The sequence below is a fragment of the Belonocnema kinseyi genome, chromosome 5 (assembly GCF_010883055.1).
Source record: "Belonocnema kinseyi isolate 2016_QV_RU_SX_M_011 chromosome 5, B_treatae_v1, whole genome shotgun sequence".
NCBI classification, from domain to species: Eukaryota; Metazoa; Arthropoda; class Insecta; order Hymenoptera; family Cynipidae; genus Belonocnema; species Belonocnema kinseyi.
In genome coordinates, this window is record NC_046661.1 from 7458952 (window position 1) to 7479694 (window position 20743).

The 20743-nt window shown below is 33.3% G+C and overlaps 1 protein-coding gene across 1 annotated transcript in view; it reads left to right on the top strand.

Moving 5' to 3' along the window:
- Nucleotides 1-20743, top strand: part of LOC117172910 (protein unc-79 homolog) — a 600505-nt gene that overhangs the window by 51696 nt on the left and 528066 nt on the right. The gene's annotated exons all lie outside the window — the stretch shown is intronic.

A 20743-nucleotide genomic window follows, 5' to 3' on the forward strand; every position in this document is an offset into this window, starting at 1 on the left:
AATTTTTTTCGAAAATTCGTTTTCTTTCTAAAAATTAGTACTATTAGTCTACACTGAAAAAACTAGTTGGTTGGGACAACTAACAAAGTAGAAGGCCCAACTATTTTAGTTTGTGATATTATTCACGGAGGCCTGTTTTAAAGTTTTCTTTGAACTTATTTGACACGTCGAGTTCGCATCTAGGTTCTCAATCAACCAAATTTGCCATAAACCAACAAAGTAACTAGAAATAAATCGTATGAAAAATATTAATTCCACGATTATTTCAAAACAGGCCTCCGTGAAAAGGTACCCAAGCGTAGGCCGTACAAGAGGACAACCTAAGGATCTATATGATGCTCTTCAATATTTTCCACGTGTTTACTCATTTTACGTAAAGATTCAGATTAAAATGGTGATCATCGAAAACATGCCGCGATATTTCGATGCAAATATTGGCAGCACTTCCCAGATTTCAGTTCTGCCAATATCGCCAAGGGGCGAAACTTGTAACATTTACTACTTTTTTTCTTGGAAAATAAATTGCTGGTAAATCTAACTAATTTATTTGTTGTGACTAAAATTACTTACCTCACTAATATAACCTTCATAGGAGAACTAACAGCGACTTGTTGCCATACAAAATTGGTTAGTTACTGTTACGATCGAAATAGTTGTTGTAGCTAATACCAACTCTACAAATATTGAGTTTTATCGCAACTAATTATTTTTTCAGTGTAGTAGAATATGAATTAACATTGTTTTATTAATTTTTTATTCTTTAAACCAATGGAAATTGTTTAAATAATGTTTTTCGATATTTAATTGTTTTCCTTAAAAATTATTACTATTTGTCTAGTGGATTATTTATTAGCATTATTTCATTACTTTTCAATTTTTTAAACAAATGGAATTTGTTTAAATAATTTTTTATTAGAAATTAGTCATATTTCTTTGGAGGAGTATTTAAGAATATTGTTTGATTAATTGTTTTTTGAATTTTTTAACAAAAATTATTATTACCAACAAAAACTTTTGAAACACATGGAATTTGTTTAAATAATTAGAAAATTATGAAACAATATTGATAAATATTTCACTAGACCAATCGTAATAAGTTGTAGGAAAAAAACGAAATTAAAAAAAAATTACTTAAACAAATTCCATGTGTTTAGACAATTAAAAATTAATAAAACAATGTTATTCAATATTCCACTAGGCTAAAAGTAATAATTTGAAGAGGAAAAAAAACGTTCGAAAAAAAAATCAAACAAATTCTATTTACTTACATAATTAAAAATTAATTAACCAATAGTCATAAATATTACACTGGACCAATATAAATAATTTGAAGAGGAAAAAAAAGAGAAAACAGTGTTCAAAAGGTCGATTTCATAAAGAATTGACATTTTGTTGTTAAGGTTCGTTTGTTGTTCACCAGCTCCGTCCATACCCCATTTTCCTAAAAATTCTATGTGTTCCTGCTTTCAACTTTGAAGTTATTTTTCATGAATAAGTTGAAATATCCTGCGAATTGTATGACCGAGTGAAGAAATAAAATAAACACTTGCTGCCAAATCATTAATTTCGATGGATTAGGGTAACAATCTTACTTTTTGCATCAGTAAACATTAGAGTGGTCCAAAAATGCATGGCAAATTTTTTTTGCATGCTAGATGGCATCGATCCCCCCCCCCCTTACTTTATTCCAAATCCAAAAAAATAAATTCTCTAATTTTTTATTATCTTATTTTAACAGGTGATGGTTTTTGCTTGAAGTTTCCCATGTAAAATGTATGGAAAAAAATAATTTTTTGAGTTTTTGGAATAATTTTGTAGGGTTTGAAAAAATGTGACTGGAAAGTATGAGGGCCTGTAGAGAATTATCCAACGAAGAATTTCATTCATCAGACATATGGGTTTGACAACCCTAACACACCCCTACGAGTAACTGAAAACTACCCTTAGAACAAAAAATGTCAATTCTTCATAGAATCGACCTTTTAACCAATGTATTTTCCTCTTTCTTCACTCCAAATTATTATTATTAATCTTGTGGAATAATTATCATCATTGGTTAATTAATTTTTAATTATTTAAACTAATAGAATTTGTTTGAATAATTTTTTTCTTCAAAAATCTCCCCCCCCCCCCTAAAAAGTATAAAAATTAGTTTAGTGGAATATTCAGTAACATTGGTTCATAAATTGTTTATTATTTAAACAATTTTTTTCGAAAATTCGTTTTTTTTCTTTAAAATTATTACTATTGGTCTAGTGGAATATTTATTAACATTAGTTGATTATTTTCAATTGTTTAAACAAATGGAATTTGTCTAAATATTTTTATAAGCATTATTAATATTTTTTCAGTGGAATATTTATCAACATTGTTAGATTAAATTTATTTTTTTTTTCAAATAAAAATTATATTTCAAATATAACTGAGAAATAAATTATTATCAAATTAATCATTAATCAGTAATTAATTATGACTGATAAATATTCCACTAGACCAATAGTAATTATTTTATGTAAAAAAAGACTAGAATGCTGTGCTCAAAATGTCGAGTTCATGAAGAATTGACATTTTTCGTTTTAAGAATAGTTTTCAGGTACACGTGGGTATGTGTTGGGGGTGTCATACCCATACGTCTGATACATGCAATTTTTCGTTTGATAATTCTCAACAGGCCCCCATTCTTTCCCGTAATATTTTTTCAAACCATACAAAATTACTCCCAAATCTTAGAACAGTGATTTTTTCCATGCATTTTACACGGGACACTTCAAGTCACAACCGGCACCTGTTTAAATCGAAAAAAAATTAGGGAATTTCTTTTTTTTGGATTTGAAATGAAATTGGGAGGTTCATTGTATTTACTCTCCTCAGTTTCATCTTCTGACTTAGCATCGTTTACCTTAGGTGTTTCTTTTTCTTTTACTTTCAAAACCACTTGCAGTTCATCATATGCATGGTACAAACCTAGTGCTGTTGCTCGTCTTATTTTACTTTTATTTGAACCCTCCTCGAATGATGGGCATTGTCGACCTTTTTTACTATGACATCAGAACTTTCGTCGTCTGTAATTTCATTATCCAGTTCTCCTATATTCAGGACAAGAATTTTCTCTAAAAAATATTTATATTTAAGTTGAAACCTGTCCCCTCTATGGGAAATGCTGATTCATTTTTTTCAATTCTGTCAAAAAGACTGTTATTATTTTGTTTATAAGCAATTGTTCTTCGATTTGAGACAGAGAGTACGTTAACTTCAATTTTCCTGTGAGCAAGTCTGTTCCTTTAGAATTATTGGCGTAATTGATATTCCAAATTTATTTGAATAAATATGAATATTTAAGTTAGTCAGGTACTTGAGACATTGTCGATCAACACTTAGCAGATCAAAAATTAATAGAAGCTATTTTTAATTTTACGAAACTAAGATTTAATTTATTGGAGTATCATAAGTATTACGAATCATAGAAAAATTTACTTGTTCTATTTTATAAAACTAAAAGTACAACAAGTGTTATATATTTTATATTTAAAAAATACAGTAAAAACTCTGAGAATCTCGTCAGCTATATGTCGCTCGTAGTTGGGTTATGAAACTATCGTCGATTGTTTTTCCCACAAAACTGTAAAAAAAATTGACAGTAGGTGACGCGTCAGACCTATGGAGTAGATGACGCGTCACCCATTGTCAATTATGTTTACAGTTTTGCGGGAAACGTATACAGTTTATGTACTATAGCAGTCCTATTCGACTTCCAAGCTTTTGCATGGAATGCAGCCATAATTATAAACTTCCAAGTGGTAGTACCGAAAATATCCGACGGATGGCGCCACTTCTTCCTCTACACAGTTTAACATCAACTGTTATGAAATAATAATGTGAATAACTATAATTATGTTTTTTAACTATACAATTAATGTTAAGTCTATTACAATAGATTCATAGACTGTCAATAATAATTTGTTAAAAAAAATCTGAGGAAACATTGATAGCGATAGAGAGAATAGCTTAAAATACATATAGTTTTCCACACATTGTGAAAGTATTATAAAAATAATATTATTAACAATTAATAATCATGTAATTACCTGCGAGAATAATTCACGTGGAAATATAGTTTCAAAATGAATTAACATAAGTAAAAAATAATTGATGGTTAGTGATATTAAGTAATATGTTATACTTAGACAAATAAATGTCATTGTATTTAAAAAGGTTTTTTAAATGTGTAGGTGGAAAAATTAATTTATTGGCAATAATTTTATTTTTGTTTATAAATAACATCGATAAATTTACTTTATTATTTGCAACAATATTATAACTAATCAATCACATTGATAAAAAAAATATAATTTTTTGTTATATACTGTGGCGTAGCAAATATATTAAATTATTGTCAATTCATTTTTAAATTAGCGGCATTGTTTTTAAATAGTATAATCACATTCGAGAATCACATTGAACGAATCAATCACAGTCTAATAATCATTTTTCGTAATAAATATTAAATTGTGTCTAGTTTTAGTGTTCTAGTACAATCAATATAAAATATTGAATTCAAATTCAATTAATCTGAATCAAATATGTCTTGACATTTCTTTGAGGTTAGAATAGAATATTATTCCATTTTCTCGTAAGAAAAAATTTAATTAAAATAATTTTTGACTTTTGTTCTATGATAAATTTCTTCTCCTTAATATAGACTGCGAATATTTATTTCACACTGTAAATTTCATTCAAGTTTTCAAAATGTAAAAAGGTAAACAATGTAATACCGATACCATAACATTTCCAGCAGGATTCTTCACTTCACGTTTCCAAACTATATCTTCATGTAAAAAGTGTATTTCACATACCAGCATTCCCGGCTTTAAAATGTACTCTTTCCTCGAAATCGCCTTTTCCCATGCTAACAATTTTTTTTGCTTCAGATTGAACAGTAAAATGATGACTCTTTTCTTTATTAGGGACATCCTACCCGGAATCACAATTCGGTACGATGCACCTTTGTCCAACCATTTTCAGTTCGCGAAAACTTCCGCTAAATGATAATAATCCATTTTTTAAAGTAACTTCATGCAATTATTTTCAATATAAAATGTTTTCAATAGTTTATATTTATGGGTATTTTTTCAAGTAGTCGGATAGGGCTGGACTATAGGTTTAGTGCCTTATCATTTATAGGTTTGTAGATAAATGACTCAGATTTATAGGTTTGTAGGTTTCCACTTGATAGATTTAAAGATTTTAGGTTTGAAGTTTACAGGTTGGAGGTTTATGATTTCTGGAATGTATAAGTCATATCTTCTGCATTTGACAGATTTATTAGACGATTGGACTTTATTTGTTTCAAGTCTAATTGATTTCGGGTCAAGATTTTTTGGGTTTGGAGTTTATAGATGTGTGGTTTACGAGGACATGGAACATGGCAGAACTTTTTGCTGTTATATATCAGGTCACTATAAAAAATATGACAGTAAGAATTCTTTTTCAAGATATTTGGCAATGATTTAAACAAAAAATTAAGCCTATTTATGTGAAAATGGTCCAAATTTGTATTTATTAATGAAAATCGTTTCAATAATAATCCTTTTCTGTTTCTACTAAAAATATGATAGCATAGACCTTTTTGCAAAATGTTTCGAATTAATTCTGCGAAAAAATAAGCCTATTCGTGAAAAAAATTGTCAAAATGCGCACTTGTTCATAGAAATTGTTTAAATAATTAACATTTTTTGGTCACTATAAAAAATATGATAGCAAGTAGTCTTAGGAAAAACATTTTAAAGTGATTCCGTAAAAAAATCAAACCTTTTCATCCAAAAATGATCAAAATGTGCATTTTTTCATAAAAATTGTTTAAATGTTTATTTGACTGTGTGTGTATGATCGTGTTAGCCAAGCTCTCATGTTTGCTCTTAAAGTTTAATTTGGCCATTGTCCCTATTACCATTCGCCCATATGCTTGTGTTCCTGCTTCTACCAATTTTTTTAATTGGCGGCGTTAATTTTGCGTTTTCTACCACAAAAAAAAATTTTTTAAAAAAACGGTTTGACTTTTTTCTTTTCCTTTTTTTAAGGCTGTTGATTGTTTTATTACATTCGGCTTCTACATTAGTTTATCTATTTATTTGTTTTTAAATTCATTTTAGGTGCTATTTTGAGTTTTCTTTCTACTTTGTTCTTATTGTTTTAATATTGTAATATTGTTTTATTGTTCACTTAAAACTGTAATATTTCTTGCAGATGAAAGTCTGCAATATACCTGATAGAGCATTTCAACGTTTGTATTGCACGTTTCTCGTAATTTGAAAACTGAATGAATTCTTACTATATGAAATTCTAACTTCGTGCTTATCTTGCGCGATCCTGTTAGATCGAATGCCATTTGCATACTGAATTAATGTAACCTTTCTTAAATTTTAATGTTATTGCTCAGATAACAATTCTTGCGCGCATGTTACGCGCATGTCGATGCGCGCATGACATGCATGCCAAAATTCACCATGTTCGCCCACATTTTGTGATTGTAATTGAAGTGCGTGCACAAGGTGTGGCACAATTCGAGCATGTTTACAATCACCCTAACACGAAATTTTGCGGCGTGTATATACGCGCAACATGAATACCCAGTGGGGGCGCAAAATGTGTAATTTATAAATTAACAAAATGTATTATTTAATATGAAAGAGATGGAGAATCTATATTTTTTGTTATGCCCACCAAGTGTACTCTGGGTGTTTTCTATCCATTTACATTATTTTTCTTGTAGATGTACTTTTCCATATGCTTTAATTATTTTCATTTTCGTGTACGTTCCTTAGCTTTCTTTCGCTTTTCATAATTATTTTATTGTGCCTTATACATTATATCCTACATCAGGGCTCACCAGAAGGCAGTCATTGGCTGCAATGGCTGCCAGTGGCAGCCAAGAGACTAGGTCAAACTGGCCCTAATAAATCTTGTCGTTCGACGGGTTCCCGCTTGGACAAGCCCGCGGGTTCGCCGAGCTTTGAAGACATTATCCTTCTCAGAAATAAAATATTGTATAGAAATGAATGTAAACGTTTTATTTTCTAATATTTATATAGTTTAGTGAGTAATGAGTAGTTAAATATTAATAAGAAAATAAAGTTAATTAAAAAAAAAATTGTCCAGTGTGTGGCATATTACATTATTTCTTGAATTTAATAATAAGAATAAGTACATTTTTAATGGACAATTGTCAAAATTTACAATTCGAAGTAGAGTTCACACTCTTCAAAATAAAGAAGAAGGGATTTTGGCGGCCGTCGTTTTTCTTTACTCTTTATGAATTTTAATCCAAAATTCTCTAAATTTGTCCTCCTTTTTAAAGCATTAATTTGGAGATTTAATTTGCAGGCAAATTTGATGCACTTTATAAATTAAAATGAAATTGGAAATGAAATATATTGTAAATTCGAGTACAAACTTTCAGACCCCCCGGCGTGAATGACGACGAGACGTAATTTACCGTGACCGTAACCCTTTTTTCGATTCTTGGAAAACGAAGAAAAAAATGACAGAAAAACTTGGTGGCAGCCATACACTTGTCGTGGCAGTCAGCACCTGCTTGAAGTGGCGAGCCCTGCCCTAAATGTATACATATATAAATTTTGTTTAAACGTATAATTCGATCGTATTCTTTTTCTTTATTTTATTTTTATTTATCTTCTTAATTTTATTTTAGCTCTTATTGCTCATTATGTCTTATGAATAGATATATTTTGTTGTTTGTGTAGTTTTGTGCGTTTGTTCATTTTTTTTATAATAGTCTATCTTTCTTTTCTTATTTTCTTATCACATAATATTGTGTGTTTATAATGTGGCTTACTTCGTATTGTGTCTCCCATTTCAAACTTATTGTACTTATGACTGATCCTTTCTCTGAATCGCTTAATTTTTTATGAGTATATACATTTGTCTACATTCCTATTTTCGTAATGCGAGTTCGTTCTTCGTTGTGTTTACTTATTATTTAATTTCGCATCTACATAAAGTTGACATAAGTAACTAGAATTTTATTCCTACTCTAACTTTGGTTTTATTGCCTTTTTTATGTCGAATGGCCCGTCGTAGATTTGCAGAAATTTGATTAAGGTCTTGTTTCCTTTGTCAGATTTGTTTAAGATTTTCAGTAAAACTTTGTCATCGACTTTTAGTTTCATTATCTTTTTGGGTCCGATTTAATGCCTCCGCTCTTTTTTTTGCTTTCCGGATGATGTTCTCGTAGGCCATCTCAATTTTTCTTTCGTATTCTATATTGGGAGTTAGTAGAGGTACTTTTATCCAACTTTCACATTCTCTTTTTGACTTTTTGTTCAGCTGGATCTCGATTGGGGTAAACTTCGTTGTTTCATGGTGCTTTTCATTCATGCAGTGTTCGATGATTCTTATCCAACTCCAACAAGAGTTATGTAGGTCTTTAATGAGAGTTATGAAGAATCTCGATAGTTCTCTGTCGATTCTTTCAATAACATTGCTCCGTGGATGGCAAATTGATGAAAATATAGTTTGTATTCATTCCTCCTTCAGTTTATCCAGCCATTGCTCACAAGTAAACTAGGTTCCGTGGTCAATCATAATTTTGCCAGGTTTTCTAAACTTCTGAACATAATCGTTGAAAATTTTATTGACCGCAGCCTTGGTTGTGCTCCTCCTTATTGGGTATAATTTGACATATTTGCTAAAAGTATCAACGATAGACAAAATATACTTGAAACCATCTTTAGAAGCTGGTAGTGGCCCATAGAAATCGATTGAGAGGATTTCTCCAGGCTTTTTTTGCGTAGTTTCTTATTTCTGAATAACAAGTTTCGTTGGTGACTTAGTTCTTCTGACACGAGTCACAACTTGCTAATCTTCTTCTAATTGTTTTAGAAAAATGAGGATAGTAAAAACACTCATTTAGCACCCTGAAAATTCGTTGAGCACCTACGTGAGCATATAATTCGTGGCATTCGTCTATAATATTGAAAATAATGCTGCCGGTTAGACAAAGTTTCTTTCCTTCTTTGATTTTTAGGTAGATTAGATTTTCATGGATCTCGAATTTTTGTGTTCTATCTCTTCTTTAATTTCTTTAAACCTTTGCTGTAGGGTAGGATCTTGTTTTTACTTTTGAATAAAGTTCTTCAATCGTTTTTGAAGCTCCGACAAGGGTCCTTTTGCCAATGCGTATAGGAAGATCTTTCCTTCGTTTAAGTGAAATGGATATCATGATTCATGGGATGGTATTCTGCTCAAAATATCGGCAACTACGTTGTTTCGTCCTTCAATATGTTGTATTTCAAACCAGTAGTCTTAAATCGCCATAATCCAACGGGTGAGCCTTCCGCTTACCAATTTACAGGTTTTCAAGAAAGTGAGTGCCTTATGATCAGTATGAATGATTATTTTTGGCACCCAAAAAATAGGATCTACATTTTATTAGAGCCCACACAATTGTTAGTAGCCTTTTTTCCGTGGTATAGTACGAAAGCTCCAATCCCTTGAGAGTTCTGCTAAATGTTCCGGTAAATGGTTCCCCTCCTCATCTGATTGATAAACCACGGCTTCTAATGTTACGTCACTCGCATCAGTTTCTGAGTAAAAGAGCTTACTTAAATCGAGGTAAGTGAGAATAACGAATTCACAAAACAACCCCTTCACTTTTTTGAATGCATCATCTTTTTCAAAGTCTCAAATCCATCTGCTTTCTACTCTTAGCAATTCAAGGAGTGGTACTATTTCTCGAGCATCTTCATTGTTTAATTTTGTGTAGTAATTTATTAACCCTAGAAAATCTCTCAATTCTTTTTAATTTGTTGGCGTCGGAAATTCATGAATAACTTTTATTTTTTGAGGATCCGGTTTTATTTCCAAATGTCTTAAAATGTGTCCTAGGAATTTTAGTTCAAGACAAAATAATGATATTTTTCGAAGTTAACCTCTCGAAACTAAGTCTATTGTCTTTACAAGTGGCGCCGTACTTGTGTTTAAACCAAGAGACGTGACCCTAAATTCATGACATTTACCTTCATGTAAAAATGCAGCATATTTCATTAAATTTTCGGGAAGTGGGATTGCCAAAAGCTTCTAACTAAATCTAATGTTGACTTAACTTTAGGGATAGGTTCGCATCAAAAACGGTCTTTTGCCGTCGATTTGTAATTCGTGTTTGTATACATCGACCCTACCCGCATTTCTCAAGAAAACTTCTTTATATCGTTGTATTAATTTAAAAAATATTTCTTTTTCATTTGATTATAAAGCAGTGCATTGAGCTACTTTTTCTTTAATTTCATTATCAGTTAGTACGAATTGATTCTGAGCATTATCATACGTTTCAATGTGGACAATTTATTTTATAACATTGGGATGACAATTTTCGAGATTAAAAATCGAACTTATTCTCTTTGGATCTCAATAAGTCTCAATAAGTCTATCCCAATTATGCATTCTTTGTTTAACTTAGGTACAATTGAAAATACATAAGCTGCATTCTCAATTAGAGCTTTACTTTTTGTGTTTCGAAATTAATTACTGGACACTTATCAAGGTTTTTTATTATTTCATTATCTTCGTTTTCTAGCAAACCCCTACGCATATCTAAAGTAAGAGGTGTTTTTCAGTTATTTGGCCCCTAGTTTGCCTCTATCACATAACTTGTCACCAAATCAAGGCTCATGTATTTCCCGAGTCATTTCTACTACTTGGAGAATCATTGTACATACATTGTTGTTCCAAGCTACGTGTTTGCCTGTCACCGTAGTACTGACCACGATTTGGTTCACAATTACGAGACTGATCGCCGAAAGCATTATAACCTAATTCCCGATTGTCAATATTTCGATTTTAGCGGTTTTCAAACCCTTGACTTTGGTATCCGTTACCTCTACCCTCGAATCCATCTCGATTTTTTCTGTTCTCAAAACCTTGATTTTTTTCATCGTGAAACCCACAATTATGATAGTTTTTATTTCGATTTACTCGACGAGCTTGACCATCATAAACGCGGTTATAACTTTTGATTTTGATAGCCGCAGGGATTGGCTTGATTATAATATCGATTATCTTCTCTAAATTTTTCCGGCTATTATGGCGATAATTATTCCTTTTTTTATAAAGGGTTTGGTCATAAACCGAACTGTTACGTGGTAAATATATTCCTTATCATTCAGTGGCCCAGCTTGATCCAAACATTCCAGAAACTGTATGAATTCGTCGCAAGTTTTCATATTCCGAATAACAAACGCGGCCCTGACATCCTCTGTGAAATGTCTCGATAGACAGGTTATTATTTCACCTTCAGAGGATGTTGGAATTAGGTCTCCAGCATTATTTATTATTTTAATTGCGTTTTTGGATATAGTCAGTTTTGTAGGTATATAATAACCATAATGCCGATGTTTCCCGTTTTTGAATCTGATGTCCTCATCCCAAAACTTTTTTATGAATTTTGATTTAAATGATACAATGTTACTACTCATATTTTCACGAACTATATTCCACCACTCTCTTTCCAATATCTTCTAAGCAAGCTTGAACCACAAAATAAAAATCGTATGCCCTAACATCTCAAGCTCTAATATATTGTTCAAAGTCGTTCAAGAACATCATAGGACGTTCATGGTTTGTACCAGAAAACTTTGGAACAGGATAATTTTTTAACCAAGGAACTCTGACATTTGTTAGACCTATATTTCGATCGATTCGCATTTCTAATGTAAATTGTTTTCACTCTTTTTTAAGCTTTATACAATTTCCAAATGGTTATGGATTTTTGAGATCATTCTGGGATTTAATCTGATTTTCCTAGAATAAAAAAATCCACATATTTGAATTAGCGAATCATTTTTACTTGATTTTATGGCATTTTACAATTGAGAATCTCTTTTTGAAATTATCTCCCAAATGACAACGGGTTGAAAATCCTACTCAGATTTCTTACAGTAGTAAAACGCTGACAAATTAAAATGTTTCACTGGCATATATTTCAATTAAATAAAAGTATTCGGCATTATTTTTGAACCTTATATATTAGGTTCCTAATCTCCCGAATTAAAAAGAGTTGAATAAGAACTTTATCCACTGTTCCCAAGAATGGACAATTTTAAGTTTTTTAAATCTGTGAAAACACTTGCACAAATTAAAATAATTTATAATTCTCGTGTTATATTTTTTTTACACTTAATAATGGTTCTTTTACTCAAGGATATTATTCCTCTGTTACATTCTGGACGTTCATTGATCAGTCCTCGTATTGTAGGTCTCTCCATTCATCAGACCCGTTCATCCCCTCTCTTTTTTATTGATGAATGCGCAGGAAATTGTCGACTTTCTTTCAATTCGATCCCGTTTCATGTAATAGCTATATTCTTAAGATACATAGAATTCTTTCGATTTCAAATTCACGAGAGGTCATTCAGTAGCATAATATAAATATTGGCCTCCCATTCTGAATGCATAATTATATTTTTATTTTAACAAATATTCTGAACTGCTTCAATCTGTATTTATATTTTTCTCTGATCACCTTGTTTACAAACAGTTTTGTCCTCGATACTTTTACTTCTCTAATTACATTTAATTTTCACACGACCTACAATTATCGAATACCACTGTAGCACTTTCTAAACTCTATTCCCCTATTTCTTTTATTATCAAACATCCTTTGAAAATAAAAAACCATTTCAAATGGATAAAAATAGGGAACCAGTTTTGCGGGCTTATTACCTCAATAAAGAAGGTCTCATTACGGAGTTAGAGATTATAAATCTCCCAATTATTGCGCATTTCGCTGTCTTGCGCGAGCGATTGTGGCACGCAGTGCGATCAAATTCAAATCCCCTGAACATAGCAGAAGTCACTCCTCGTGAAAACCTTGATTAAGCTGAAGGTGAAAATTCTCTAAAACAATTAGATATGGATGATACATCCCGGGAAGATTTTAGCAACCATCCAGGGGATAATTTCGAAATAAGAGTGGGGAACGTCGCTTCGCAGACCGAAATAGATTCTTCTTATTTCGAAAGCACATAAAGCCTTATTAGTTTGGACGAGCTGCTGAGGTATTCCTCTGTAAGATTTGAGTGTGAACAGAACTATTTCGGTAGACCACGACAAAAAGATACCTTACGTGATAATAATATAAACAGAGGCGAAGATTCACCTCGTATGACGCGGGCTAGAATTAGTCACAAAGAAGAAACTGGTATTATTTATCGTTACCGCGAATCCGATGAATTATATTCAGGTTAAGCGAACGTTAGGTAGCTCCTGGATTCTGAAGTAGATCTTTATAGACATATGCGAAGTTGGCGCCGTATACAACATTTGTCCGATCCCTGTGGCGATCGAGATTTTAACCCTTTCGAGATTAATTCCCATCGATACGGATTGAGTGCCATGAATCCCTTTCGTCACTCTCAGGTAACGTTCGCTGACGCCCCCCTCCGCTTACAATAGTCAATCTCGGCGTGACGCACATGACAGCCCCCTGAGAAACTACCCCCACGCGTGTGAGGATGATCCAGAGTTCTACCTGCGCCAGCGAGAGTGGGGATAGGTCCCCACTCTCGTAGATCTTATGTTGTCAATCCATCACGTCAACCGCAACCAGCCTTCGAGGACCTCTACCCCTCTTACGATGATTACACGATCGGGTACAAGTGGTTTCTTTCCGAGTTCACAACTGATAGTCAGTGGATTTTGCAATAGGTTTACATTTCATGAAAATAGTCTAAGTCAATGTGGACCTCTTCAGGTCTATTATTTTGAGCTGGACGAGGAGCTCCCTGAATGTTGCAATTTGCTTAGAGAGCTTACAGTAAAAGAGGCCAATTTGTTTCAGAAAATTATGATACGAGACTTATGCGAACTTACGGTACGGCCTGGTTTAAATAATTTGACAGGATATAATCAACGTGAACTACCATCCACCTATTGAGCAAAAGTGTACAGTAGAATTTTGAAAATCGAAGGTCTTAGCAATTAGGAAAGAAATACTCAAACGATTAATTAAGGAAAGTAAAGATAAAATTAGAGCAAAAGAAGAGAAGAAAATACAACACGACTTTAAAGGAAGCAAGAATACGGCCCTATCCGTGAACGATGATTGGTCAGCGGTATTTAAAAAAATTCCCTGACCCAGTTTCAAAATTCACTGACTTTTCACTGATTTCTCTAGCTATTTTTTTGTTCCCTGACTTTTCAAGGATTTCAAGGTCTGTGGCAACTCTGCATATACACTGTGCGAGTTGATAAAATTATGTTTCGAAATGGTAGACGTCCCAGATGATTGGAAAAAAGCTTTTTAAATACCGTAAGTAAAATATACTCAAAAATACTCATTCGTAGGGTAATGAAAATAACAGAAGCAAAGATTTGGGAAGTCCAAAGTAGCTTTATGCCAAGAAGGTCATTTACGGATCAAATATTTAGCTTAAACCAAATCACATAAAAAGGTTTGAGAGTAGGAAAAAAGTTTTCTGTGCATTAGTTGACCTAGAAAAAGCTTTTGCCAAGGTATATAGAAGTAAACTTTGGTAAGTCCTGTAAGAGTATACAGTAAATGGATGGGTCCTACAAGCTATAAAAATAATATATACGAGTAGAAAAGCGAGTGTAAGGATAAATGGAAAATTGAGTGACTGTTAGGATATTATTCAAGGAGTTAGACATGTATGCATTATGTTTTCATGTTAATTTATATTATGAATGGACTAGTGTTAAGAATGGTTCTTCTCGAAGAAGAAAGTATGGATCTCGAAATAGTAAGGTTACGTGGGTTAGCGTTCGCAAATGATAAGGTTGTTATGGCAGTCAATCGAAGACTTGCAAAGAATGTTGAATAAACTGAATGCAAGCATGAAGAACATGGGCCTCAAAATTAGCGCAAATAAAACAAGAACTATGTTGTTCAAAAGAAAGAGTGAGAAAACACTATGCAATGTTGTATTTAATGATGAGAGATTCGAACAAGTTGATAAGTTCGTATACCTCGGTAGCTTATATACTGGGGAAGCGAAGATAGATGAGGAATTAGGTAGACGCATAAACGAAGGTAAAAAGGTTTTTGGTAGAGCAGGGCTCCTTTTCAGAAGTAAAAATATATCAAATAAAGCTAAAATGGCAATACATAATTCTATATTTGTACCGACTGTACTATACGGTAGCGAGACATGGACATTTCAAGAAAGAGATAAGAGTAAAATTAATGCAATTGATATGAGACTCTTGCGCATAATATGCGGGAAAACTCTGATGGACAAAGTGATTAACGAGATAATTCTCAAAGAATCCCAAATACATGACTAACGAAACAAGTATATCAAGGTAAAGTAAATGGGAGCCAGCACAGAGGCAGATCCCGCAAAGAATGGTTAGAATGTGTAAATGAGACCCTAGTTAGAGGAGCCATAAGATGCCACCGAAATACGACAGCCTGCATGAAAAAATACATGGACGTCAAAGAAGCTAGAAAAGTATGGCGGAAAAGAGTTAGTAAAAAGAGTGTGAGTAGAGTGAACAACGCCTAAAACAAAAGACCCTGGGCATTAATGGACCCAAGTGGGGAATCTTACATAACAAATTTGTGAGGATCTTCAATTGTGATGATTTCTAGAGAAATTGAACAGCAACCTGGGTTGTAGCAGTGTTGCGGTGCGAACGTGTTATATAAATAAAGAACACGAACATTTTTGATCAATCTGAAAATGGTATATCCCTTCCTCACATTACTCCTTTCCCAACTGAGTGTGTCACGCCTACCCCGAAATAATAATATTTATAATAATAATATAGTATAATATAATAATAATATTTAGTATCCCTAAAAGTCATGCAAGAGATCACTACTAAAGATGATAAAATCTTAGACCATGACATTATCGACCCCTCAAATAGTGGTCGGTCTTCACCGATAGTTATGGCACGAAAACCCGATGGCGGTAACCGATACTGTATAGGCTTCCAGAAATATAATTTAGTTACAACTAAAGAGGCATACCCACTACCTCAAATAAGCGGAATTATAGATACTAGTATCGGCTCTCGATGAAAAAGAGTCCGTTCGGATAGAATAGACCGTAAATGAATACGTGAATAAATGCAACACTTATCAGATGTGCAAAGTTGACGAACAAGCACCGGCTGGTCAAATGGGACATCGTGTGGTAGAAAAACCCTAGATAGTGGTAGGCGTCGTTATTATGGGCCCCCTTCCACAAACTAAATCTGGATTTCAATATATCTTCACATTGCAGGATTTATTGACGAAGTGGATAAAATATATAGACTAGCGCGCAGCAACAGGCAAGAAAATAGAGGCCACATTTTGTGAGTGTATCATTCATCGGTGGGGAACATCCCAGATATTTCTTGCGGATATCGGAACCGAATTTGTTAACAACACTATCGTTTAGTTAGCTCTTCCCCTGTTTTTCTAAACTTGGGAGGAGATCCTCAACCCAAAAATTCCATTAAAAAACAAGTGAACTCAAAAACCGAAATTAAATCCCTAAATTCTGAATCTTGGAAAGTGAGAATGGACAAGATCAAAGCAAAGCGCGACTAGGTGATAAAAAATTTAGATGACGCGTGTTAAAAACAATCTAAATACTATAATCTTAGGGGGAGAGAATTAAAGTTTCATAAAGGAGATTTAGTATTCTCTCGCTGTCGAGTTTCTTTTTCAAAAATTAAGAATGTTTTTGCAAAACTATGTTCCATATACCTGGGCCCCTACAGAGTTTCAAAAGTTCTATCTCCCCCTGTATATGAACTTTGTGACCTTTTTCATAAGTTCATAGGCAAGTCCCATATTCAAGACCTCAAGCCTGCTGTATCCTCTAACGATGAGTCGTTACTTTCTCCTCAGATATCGATCCAATGGTAGATCCTAAGAATCACGAAGTTTGTCCCAGATGGTAATACCTCCAGCCATACGTTGAGCTGATGGATAAGTTTTTCGATCAATTCTCCGGTTTCTTTCCGGCACTACTAGAAGCCTAAGAGGCTTAGAGAAGAATTATGACGGTCTCCTCCTCCTTAGTCCTCCGTGAGATGCCAACGGAAGAAGTAACATTGGAAGACTTCCCTACGATGTATGACCTTGATCCTCGAGGACCCATCCATCAAAGGGCAGTCGGAATACTCTTCAGATCTTCTGGTTGTCATCGTGCAGTGCAGACTACTGAGCCCACCCCAACACGGTACGCATCGACCCAAACCACCTCCGTTCCCCTACACTTACGCTCCCGCATCAAACCTACTTCCCCTAGGCCCTTTTTTGATGACCCCGCTAATCCTCACTCCATCTTTGAAGAGAATTTCGTAACCAGACCCCGAACCCCACTAAAACAAATTCCCTCCCTCCTGAATTTAAATCTTCCCAAACCCAAAAATGTTAACACCGTACCCTAGAATTCCTCCGCAACATTGCACGGTTCGGTTGTTGGAATTGCGAAGATCCGGAGCATCGCTAGTCGCAGTGCCCGTAGAGATGGAAAATTTTGTTTTTAATTTTTAATTTTCAAACATACATTTTAATAGGAAATTTAATTACGCATCTTTTTTCCTTATGAAAAAAGTTGTAGCTTTGTTAGTTTTCGAAATAATCGAATTTGATCGACAGCTTGTTGAAAGTACGATCTTTGAATAGTGCACACTTAAAGAATTCTTCCAAGAATTAATAATAATAACCTAAAGGTTTTCAAATACGAAAGACCATAAAAATAGTGTACAGTTCGAACATCTCAGTTGAAGTTTATGAAAAGTATGACGGCACTCCAAAAAAGATTCAATTTCAAATGACATGTCAATTTGACAAACTACTATAGTATCCTAAACCGAAATGCATCGGAATCACTGAAGAAAAACTGAAATATGTAAAATGTTTGTTAAAGTATTTATGTCAGTCTGGAAAAAATTTGTACAAAAAATTCTTCCAATACATAGTTGTAAGAATTGGGAAAGATAAGGAAGACTAAATTAAAAAGCATTAAAATGAGAATAATGGAGTATGTTTAATTGGTATAAATATGAAATACAATAAAATTTAATTTTCAACTGTCTAAACGCGCATTAAAGTCCGAGAAAAGAGGACGTTTGAAATCCAAAAAGAAATTAAAATGTTTGACACACTATTTGTTTTGGAAAAAATCTTTAAATGTGCACTATTTAAAGAACGAAGCAGAAATGACCATTTTTTAAAAATTTGTTTTGTCAAGATAGCAGAGTGCACTATAAAAGGTAGGCTTTAATGATGACAGTTTTCTATAATTTAAATTTGTTTTGAAAGAATTTCTATAATTTATTCAATAAGCCTAAAGAGTAAAGTATAATATATTGATAAGAAAACATTATTTTTAGTACTTATTTAATTTTCATTGTGTACTTTCAACCAGCTGTCGATCGAATTCGGTTATCCGAGCGGTGACGCGGGAGACGCGGGGGACGCTCTTGCTATGCGCGAGCAGCGACTGCACTAGAAGTAAAACAATCATAGTTTTTAAACCGTTGAATTAATCGAAGTAATATTTTACAAAAATCTTCTGTATTCCTTCCTTACTGAACAACTTTGTCGCTGGAAATTCTTTCTAGCTCAATATTCGCTCGACTCCTCAAGCGCTGGAAAGTATCAATGTCCAATTTTGATGACGTGACGAAAAAAAAATTATTAATTTTTTCCCATGTAAATATTTCAACTTCTTAACTTTACAGTTACTCTTATAACAGTGCAAAGCGTAATCCCTGTAAATTTTATTACGAAATTCCGAAAATTGAGTGACTGAGCACGAGTTGAAGTCAAAATAGAAATTAAATTTTGGTTTGGTGAAAAAATAGTGTTTTTCATTTTTTTCGAAAGCTAAAAAAGATACAACTTTTTCTACGACAAAAAAAAGATGCGCAATTGAATTTCCTATTAAAATAAATGTTTTAAAAATTAAAATTCGAAACAAAATTTTACATCTATACTTTCTTCACTTGGACAAAAGTTTTACTCGTTTTGAGCGTTCGCCCGGTTCTTGCATCCCGGCCCTCAATTATTTTATTTCAACTCATCCCCCTCCCACTTAATTTCAGGCCTTATTTCAGCTTCCGAATTTTTCTTTAAGCTATAGTTTCGTTTTTATTTGATGTTTTCATCTGATTTCTCTTACTCTTGTCAATTTTGTTTCTCGTACCATTTTAAGCAGTACCGAGTTAATAGCTTAATTTTAAAACAGCAGACTAGGGTCTGACATCACCTCAACCTTACCGAGGATTCTTCTATCTTGCGACCTTCAGTGTAATGTTCTTGTGGATTTACTAGTCTAGGAGCAAGGGGGGTTTTCGTGGCCCTTCAATGTCCGTGAGGCAACCTAAGTTATTTTTATGTATTTTGGCCTCCTGAATCCGATTTTCGAAGGTGCCAAGCCGTAAGTGGTCAAATTAAAAAGTTATTAACAAATTAATTGTTTAAACGCTCATAACTTTTTACCTATTTAAGGTACAGGACCCTGCGACATATCAAATGATCCCAAATTTAATAAAAAATAAGCTCGTTTTTTCAAATTGAAAAATGTTTATTAGAACCAGAGATTTTGCAAATAAACCAAGGAAAACCCATGCGAACGGAAAATTTCATTGTTTACAAGGCTAATAATTTTTTTGCTATGCAAGTTGTGAACTCCGGAAACATACCAAAATGTTCGCTATTCAAAGAGGAACACAACTGTATTTTATTTTTTTATAAATATTGACCGCAACTGAAAATATCGCAATGTTAATTAAACAAAAATCGTCCGTTTTCAGAGGATCTAATTGTTTAACGGCTTCCACGCTTCCTCCGTAGTGTGCTGAGATTATTAAATGATCACCAAACGATTCTACAGTCCAAGACAAATAAATCCGTTTTTTTTAATGCAAAAATATTGATTAGAACCGGAGCTAAGGCGATTTGAGTGAACGAGAAATCCGTCGACGCTTGACGATCCACTAGGCCGCAAGCGCGGCGCCGCACTCGGTCGCGCTCTTCGTGCATTCTACGTTTTTATTTTATACAATTGATACATTTACTCATTGCCGGTCTCTCGTAGGGATTTTGACTTTTGTCACCGCGATTATAAATAAAAGCATTAACAACTAATAATAACGAGCAAGAGCGACAAATCTTACTCCTCTAGAGTGTCCTTAACTTTATAATTTTAGCACTTGCAGTTAGTTGTAAGTTAAAAATAAACGAAGTCTTATTTTTTGCACCTTATCATTAAATGAAAGGAAACAGGAGCTACTAAATGATAGATACGTTTTATGTACGCGTACATGTCTTTAAGTAGTATTATGTAATTGCGTTATTGCGTATTTATGATTATTCAAATTCTTCTTTTGGTTTACCACTGAATCATAATATGTATAAAATGAAAAACATACAAAATTTTTTAAGAATTTTTAAAAACCGCGCGCAAAGAGTACGACAGCCGATCTTCAATAGAGGCGTTTCAACATGTTCACGCTGCGTGTTTAGATGCGAGCTTGCACAGGCATGCCAACAGCTCAGTCTGTCAAACCATTGCGGATTTGCCGATTGATCTGCTGATACGTAATTAATTGAATTTACTTTGTGTACTGCACTCATTGTAAATAACTGTACCATATATTTCTGTTTATTAATAAGATGCAATAAATAAGACTTCGACCTTTTTTAATTTGTATTACTACAAATTATATCATAGAGTTCAACGTACAACTAACTGCAAGT